At 37.5% G+C, this 9,051-nt stretch overlaps 1 protein-coding gene across 3 annotated transcripts in view; it reads left to right on the forward strand.

Annotated features, from left to right (window-relative positions):
- The first annotated feature begins 2,557 nt into the window (after positions 1 to 2,557).
- Positions 2,558 to 9,051, forward strand: part of phf19 (PHD finger protein 19) — a 30,451-nt gene continuing 23,957 nt past the window's right edge. For all 3 annotated transcript variants that reach the window (XM_028577464.1, XM_028577467.1, XM_028577466.1), the window contains exon 1: positions 2,558 to 2,918. The gene's annotated coding sequence lies outside the window, so the exon portion shown is untranslated. The remainder of the gene's footprint in view (positions 2,919 to 9,051) is intronic.

A 9,051-nucleotide genomic window follows, 5' to 3' on the forward strand; every position in this document is an offset into this window, starting at 1 on the left:
TTGGCTGAGAGGAAGATACGACCCAAACAAGGCTCCTGATTGGCTGAGAGGAAGATACGACCCAAACAAGGCTCCTGATTGGCTGAGAGGAAGATACGACCCAAACAAGGCTCCTGATTGGCTGAGAGGAAGATACGACCCAAACAAGACTCCCGATTGGCTGAGAGGAAGATACGACCCAAACAAGACTCCCGATTGGCTGAGAGGAAGATACGACCCAAACAAGGCTCCTGACTGGCTGAGAGGAACAAACGACCCAAACAAGACTCCCGATTGGCTGAGAGGAAGATACGACCTGACACTATACCTCTTTTTCTCTATCAGCTGTTAATTTAATTTGTTGTTTTCCGTTGTTTAAATCTTCTATATGATCTGTATTATTGTGTGTTTGTGCTTTTGTCTCTTCTGTTAAAGCACTTTGTAAACTATTGATTTAAAAGGTGCTAAACTAATAAAGTTACCAGCTGGTAGCGCTGGATATTTAACTTTAATCAGCGGTTACAGCTGTTAGATACAGCCTACCTGCCAACACGCCCGTTTTCACGGGTTTCTCCCATTTTTTAGGCCCCCTCCCGGTTTGTTATTTCACCCGTGAAACTCCCGTAATGTGCAGCATGGCCCAAACTCCTTTAGCAATAATCAGACCAATATGTTTGTCTAATGTTGACCAGTTGCCAGATTTTGTATGAAACACATCTTATTCACACAATCCACCATATACAATGTTCAACCCGTTAGTCACCTCAACCTGGCAATTTATAACCCTATAACCCTCAACCTGGCAACCTGGCAACCTGGGCAGCAGTTTCAGATTACATCATGTACATAATGTAATCTGAATATATATATATATATATATACAAATTACATTATGTACATAATTGTAAAAGGGTTCTCGACTATTGTAGAAAGACGTGGCTGATCTGTAATGTAATATCTACATTGCCCATTATCAGCAACCATTCATCCAATGGTCCAGAGGCTCATTCTGTTTACTAATCTGATATCATTTTAAAAGGCTAACTGACAAAACATTGGAGAACCCTTTTAAATTATGCACATAATGTAATCTGAAAACCGCTGCCCTGGTTAATAAAACAATGCAAATGATCTCAGCTGGTATTCTGTCTGGAATGGAGTGGAATAAAGTGAAGTGACCCCAAACTTTTGACCGGTAGTGTATATCTTAAAGAAATCTCTTATTTGTGTTCTTTTTCCAGTTTGTTGTGTGTTGTCTGATCCATAACTTTTAATATTAAAGATGTCAGCGTTGATTTATTAAAGAGTCCCTCTGCTGCTTCTGTAACAATCAGATCAATAATCTCTGATTGGATGATATCTGATGATGAAAGGGAAATGTTGGACTGAAGAGAAAAGACTAAATTATAAATCCTTCACACAGTTCAACAGAGCTAACAAGGCAAGGCAGCTCCCCACCAGACTCCATGTAAATAAACAGTGATTTTATCAGGGTAAAACACACTTGGAAAATAGCGACAAAAATGCCAAATACTTCGAAAAATATATATTATATATTATTGTTGCATATCAAATATTATTCGAATATCAATGAATGTCATTTTTAGAAATTGACATTTAAGGATTACCTGAGATTCTGTTGTTTCAGTCACTTTCAAAATAAAAGCTAAAATTGATGAACAAGTGAATGAAGTTCTGAATGGGGAGATTTATTTTCTCTTTATTGTACAAAAGTTGTATGAACAAAATGTAAGATAACATAAGATCAGGAGACTTTATCATCATTATATCACAACAAATATAACAAAATAGTGAGTTCCGCCCCGGTCCTGCCCCTGCCCGTCCCTGCCCCGTCCCGTCCGTCCCTGGCCCCGCCCCGCCCCTGCCCCTCCCAGCGGTGCTTACAGTAAAAATCTAAACATTCGCTCAACATTCATCCTAAAACAAGGGCAGGTAGTTGTGATAATAAATATATTGCACAGATCAATAAAATGGATGATAATGTTATTGAATATAATTGAATGTAATTTATTTTTTAGTTGACATTTAAGGATGTTTTTGTCCACATGTTAGGTCACTTTCAAAATAAAAGCTTAAATCTGTGAAAAAGTGAATGGAGTTCTGAATGGGGAGATTTTTTTGTACAAAAGTTCATTTACAGATGAACAAACACACACATAGACAACAGAATATAGGAAAAGTACAAGACAAAAATACATGTACATGTTATAAATATGTAATATAAAATGTTAATATTTATATTATTTCTACAGAAATTACACATAAAATCAATATCCAGTTTGACCTTTAAATTCTATGTAATATCTTTAAAAATACACTTTATTTAAGCTTGTTATTGATACAATTATGTTATTACCAATAACAAATAATGTAAACAATATACAATACATACATTATTCTCCTAAAAGTTCCCCGTGCAGTACGACAGCTTTGTTACTTTGTGTCTATACGTTTTGAGAGACTAAATAAATCCCTTAAATTCACATTAAAAAAATAAATAAATCTGATTAGTTCCCGGTGGGTCGACGTGATGACGTCACCGATAACGGCGTGCTGAAGACGCTTATGTAAATGGCAGGAAACCTCCTCCTCCTCCTGTGATTCGCGGGAAAAGCGGAAAATGGCGGCGGTTGAAGTTTGAAGTTTAGCGCCACGAAAACAGAGACAGGAGACAGAGAGGGACAGACAGACAGGCAGAGAGACAGACAGAAAGAGACAGACAGACACACAGCGAGACGGAGACAACGGGGCAGAGACCCGGAGAGAGACAGACAGTTAAAAGACGCTACAGCCCCGGACTGTGTGTCCCGGTGGAGTCCAACCTGTCTGTCGGAGCAGCACCAGCCTGTCTGTGGCTCAGAGGACCCGAGCACCGGAGACAGGTGGACACAGAGCGAACCGGAGGACGTGCCGTTGAGGTAAGACGTGTGTTCTCTGTGTTTGAGGCCGTGTGTGGTGATAAAGTGCTCGGTGTGAGAGTGGGTCGTTGGCCGTTCCTCTGGCCGGTGTTGTGCTGAGTTTGGGCATCCCGTCCGAACATCTCACCCCCCCTCCACAGGCTACTACTGAGTCTCATACAGCATTAATAACGCTAAACGTTACAGTTATGGACTACAGATCATTTACCATCCGCATGGAGCCTGAGCAGGAACTTTATATGGGTTATAAAGACTGCACTACTTTCTCTTAAAAGTCATTCATTTCCGTTATGGATGCAAAACTCTGCACAACACCGGACTGATACACGTTATTACAGCCGAGTTACTGTGTGTGTGTGTGTGTGTGTGTGTGTGTGTGTGTGTGTGTGTGTGTGTGTGTGTGTGTGTGCGCGCGCGCGCGCGTGTGTGGTTCTGATGGGAGGATGAACTGCGCATGCTCTGACATGTCAAAATCCCCCTGACAGTTCAGGAATGAATCACAGACACAACCTGTGTAACTGACAACCTATCTGTATGTCTGTCTGTCTGCCTGTCTGTCTGTCTGTGTAACCATCTCTGGTAGTAGTGAGTGAGTGAGTGAGTGTGAGAGAGAGAGAGAGAGAACTATATTCAATCTTTCTCTCTAACTGTCTTTCTGCCTGTCTGTCTAACTGTCTGCCTGTCTGTCTCGAGCGTAGGGATATGTAAGGAGGTAACATAGACACAGGCTAATTACTGATCACTAACATGCTAGTTAACATTAGTAATTACTGATCACTAACATGCTAGTTAACATTAGTAATTACTGATCACTAACATGCTAGTTAACATTAGTAATTACTGCTAGTTAACATTAGTAATTACTGATCACTAACATGCTAGTTAACATTAGTAATTATTGATCACTAACATGCTAGTTAACATTAGTAATTACTGATCACTAACATGATAGTTAACATTAGTAATTATTGATCACTAACATGCTAGTTAACATTAGTAATTACTGATCACTAACATGCTAGTTAACATTAGTAATTACTGATCACTAACATGCTAGTTAACATTAGTAATTACTAAGGGTGTGACGAGATCTCGTTTTACGAGATCTCGCGAGATTAAAACGTGACGAGACTTCTCGTCGAGGTGAAAAGTTGTCTCGTGAGGCGATGTGATGTCAGCGTGATGGAGCGTGGAGTTACTATTGAAGATCCCCCTGCCACTTTTAAATCATTTGTGTGCAAACATTTTGGTTTTCCTGCGGAAATAATAAACGGCGAAAGAGTGACAGACAAGACGAACACAATATGTAAACATTGTAAGAAAAAATGCTGTATACCGCGGCTAACACGAGCACGGTGCAAAAACACTTACAGCACCACCACAGCTCTCTACCAACTACAGCACCCGCGACGAAAACATTAAAAGGCCAAACAACTCTAGAAGCCTTTGCATCTCTGCCACCGGTAAGTGTAAGAGCCACGGCAATAACGAGGGACAGGCGTTTTCATTGCAGCTGATATGAGGCCATTTTCTGTGGTGGAAAATGTCGGATTTCGGCAACTCCTAAATATCCTTTGCTGTCTCCACTTGCCAAAGCATACCTTTCCATCCCTGCTACCTCTGTTCCAAGTGAGTGTGTTTTTTCTACTGCAGGAGACATAGTTACTGCCCAAAGGTCTCAACTGCTGCCAGAAATAGTCGACATGCTTATATTCTTGAAAAATAACATGACCATATCTTAGGCTGTTCTGTGTAGTTTATCTTATAGAAAAAAAATGTTTCTGTTTGCACTTGTAGTTTTGAGAGAGCAGTACTTTGGTTATTGATACACTTACTGTTTGCATTTAAAGTTTTTCTGTTATTTACACATTTATTTTATTTACACATACTGTTTATTTTTTTATGTTCGATTTGTGGAAAGGAGTTAGATTTCTCATGTGAAATTGTACAGGGCAGAAGCCAGTTGGTAGATTTTATACAAAACATTTTGCAGTGTTTGCATGTCCTTTACTGCATATGAGTCATTAAAATAGTAAAAAAGTTAAATAACATTCATCATTAATAGTTGATTTCAAAATGCACACAAATTGTTTTGCATTTTGTGATTTTTCAGTTGAATAAAAAAACTATTTTCCATTCATATATTTCATCATTGAGGATTTCTTTAAAAAAAAATTTTAAATCTCGTCTCGTTCTTGTGAACCCAATCTCGTGATGTGTCTCGTCTCGTGGAGTAAGCGTCTCGTCACACCCCTAGTAATTATTGATCACTAACACGCTAGTTAACATTAGTAATTATTGATCACTAACATGCTAGTTAACATTAGTAATTACTGATCACTAACATGCTAGTTAACATTAGTAATTACTGATCACTAACATGCTAGTTAACATTAGTAATTATTGATCACTAACACGCTAGTTAACATTAGTAATTATTGATCACTAACATGATAGTTAACATTAGTAATTACTGATCACTAACATGCTAGTTAACATTAGTAATTATTGATCACTAACACGCTAGTTAACATTAGTAATTATTGATCACTAACATGATAGTTAACATTAGTAATTACTGATCACTAACATGCTAGTTAACATTAGTAATTATTGATCACTAACATGCTAGTTAACATTAGTAATTACTGATCACTAACATGCTAGTTAACATTAGTAATTACTGATCACTAACATGCTAGTTAACATTAGTAATTACTGATCACTAACATGCTAGTTAACATTAGTAATTACTGATCACTAACATGCTAGTTAACATTAGTAATTATTGATCACTAACATGCTAGTTAACATTAGTAATTATTGATCACTAACATGCTAGTTAACATTAGTAATTACTGATCACTAACATGCTAGTTAACATTAGTAATTACTGATCACTAACATGCTAGTTAACATTAGTAATTATTGATCACTAACATGCTAGTTTACATTAGTAATTATTGATCACTAACATGCTAGTTAACATTAGTAATTATTGATCACTAACATGCTAGTTAACATTAGTCATTACTGATCACTAACATGCTAGTTAACATTAGTAATTATTGATCACTAACATGCTAGTTAACATTAGTAATTACTGATCACTAACATGATAGTTAACATTAGTAATTACTGATCACTAACATGCTAGTTAACATTAGTAATTACTGATCACTAACATGCTAGTTAACATTAGTAATTATTGATCACTAACATGCTAGTTAACATTAGTAATTATTGATCACTAACATGCTAGTTAACATTAGTAATTACTGATCACTAACATGCTAGTTAACATTAGTAATTACTGATCACTAACATGATAGTTAACATTAGTAATTATTGATCACTAACATGCTAGTTAACATTAGTAATTACTGATCACTAACATGCTAGTTAACATTAGTAATTACTGATCACTAACATGATAGTTAACATCAGTAATTACTGATCACTAACATGCTAGTTAACATTAGTAATTACTGATCACTAACATGTTAGTTAACATTAGTAATTACTGATCACTAACATGTTAGTTAACATTAGTAATTATTGATCACTAACATGCTAGTTAACATTAGTAATTACTGATCACTAACATGCTAGTTAACATTAGTAATTACTGATCACTAACATACTAGTTAACATTAGTAATTATTGATCACTAACATACTAGTTAACATTAGTAATTATTGATCACTAACATGCTAGTTAACATTAGTAATTACTGATCACTAACATGCTAGTTAACATTAGTAATTATTGATCACTAACATACTAGTTAACATTAGTAATTATTGATCACTAACATACTAGTTAACATTAGTAATTACTGATCACTAACATGCTAGTTAACATTAGTCATTACTGATCACTAACATGCTAGTTAACATTAGTCATTACTGATCACTAACATGCTAGTTAACATTAGTAATTACTGATCACTAACATGCTAGTTAACATTAGTCATTACTGATCACTAACATGCTAGTTAACATTAGTCATTACTGATCACTAACATGCTAGTTAACATTAGTAATTACTGATCACTAACATGCTAGTTAACATTAGTAATTACTGATCACTAACATGCTAGTTAACATTAGTAATTATTGATCACTAACATGCTAGTTAACATTAGTAATTACTGATCACTAACATGCTAGTTAACATTAGTCATTACTGATCACTAACATGCTAGTTAACATTAGTAATTACTGATCACTAACATGATAGTTAACATTAGTAATTACTGATCACTAACATGCTAGTTAACATTAGTAATTATTGATCACTAACATACTAGTTAACATTAGTAATTATTGATCACTAACATGCTAGTTAACATTAGTAATTAAACCTAAACAGATAATGGAAGTCCAAACTGCCTGTGAGCTTCTCCTGTACTATACGGTAATTCCTCTACTGTGTGACAGTAAGTCTCGTGGTTATGACCCAATCGTTAGCCTATTGTTATAAAAGCGTCTGCTACGGAGCCATAACGTGAGCTACAAGGTAATGGAGCCTTTTATACATTGTCTGGATGAATAGCTTAAATCCATAAGAATAAGTTGAAGTAGTGAGAGTAGTTGAAAAAGTCAAACAACATCTTGGCCAGGGACACATTGATTGATGTACCACAGCAGGATTTGAACCCAGGCCGCCCACGCCAAAGCCATGCGCCATAACCACGACACTATCTTCAGGACAGACAAGCAGTGTTCCTTCAGTACTTATAAAGCTCTCTTTGATCATTAATCCCCACACCTAATGAGTGAGAGAACCCTTCAAACAAGCCTTAATAAATCCACAACAGTACATGCTATCGAAACAGCGACTTCACCGTTAGAGACACACGGCCTTTGTGAACGTATCGGTGTAACATTTATTTTGATAAACTTAAAAATCTGAGCATATCAGCGATTTTTAAAAAAGTGGTTTGTTTTGCATTTTGCTTGGAAATGTAAAGAATGGACAGAGGTGTAACTGTTACTGTAGGACAGAGGTGTAACTGTTACTGTAGGACAGAGGTGTAACTGTTACGGTAGGACAGAGGTGTAACTGTTACAGTAGGACAGAGGTGTAACTGTTACGGTAGGACAGAGGTGTAACTGTTACTGTAGGACAGAGGTGTAACTGTTACGGTAGGACAGAGGTGTAACTGTTACTGTAGGACAGAGGTGTAACTGTTACGGTAGGACAGAGGTGTAACTGTTACGGTAGGACAGAGGTGTAACTGTTACTGTAGGACAGAGGTGTAACTGTTACGGTAGGACAGAGGTGTAACTGTTACGGTAGGACAGAGGTGTAACTGTTACTGTAGGACAGAGGTGTAACTGTTACTGTAGGACAGAGGTGTAACTGTTACTGTAGGACAGAGGTGTAACTGTTACGGTAGGACAGAGGTGTAACTGTTACGGTAGGACAGAGGTGTAACTGTTACGGTAGGACAGAGGTGTAACTGTTACGGTAGGACAGAGGTGTAACTGTTACTGTAGGACAGAGGTGTAACTGTTACGGTAGGACAGAGGTGTAACTGTTACTGTAGGACAGAGGTGTAACTGTTACTGTAGGACAGAGGTGTAACTGTTACAGTAGGACAGAGGTGTAACTGTTACGGTAGGACAGAGGTGTAACTGTTACTGTAGGACAGAGGTGTAACTGTTACGGTAGGACAGAGGTGTAACTGTTACGGTAGGACAGAGGTGTAACTGTTACTGTAGGACAGAGGTGTAACTGTTACGGTAGGACAGAGGTGTAACTGTTACGGTAGGACAGAGGTGTAACTGTTACGGTAGGACAGAGGTGTAACTGTTACGGTAGGACAGAGGTGTAACTGTTACTGTAGGACAGAGGTGTAACTGTTACTGTAGGACAGAGGTGTAACTGTTACTGTAGGACAGAGGTGTCACTGTTACTGTAGGACAGAGGTGTAACTATTAGTGTAGGACAGAGGTGTAACTGTTACTGTAGGACAGAGGTGTAACTGTTACTGTAGGACAGAGGTGTAACTGTTACGGTAGGACAGTGGTGTAACTGTTACTGTAGGACAGATGTGTAACTGTTACGGTAGGACAGAGGTGTAACTGTTACGGTAGGACAGAGGTGTAACTGTTACGGTAGGACA

The sequence above is a fragment of the Perca flavescens genome, chromosome 5, assembly GCF_004354835.1.
Source record: "Perca flavescens isolate YP-PL-M2 chromosome 5, PFLA_1.0, whole genome shotgun sequence".
Lineage (NCBI taxonomy): Eukaryota > Metazoa > Chordata > Actinopteri > Perciformes > Percidae > Perca > Perca flavescens.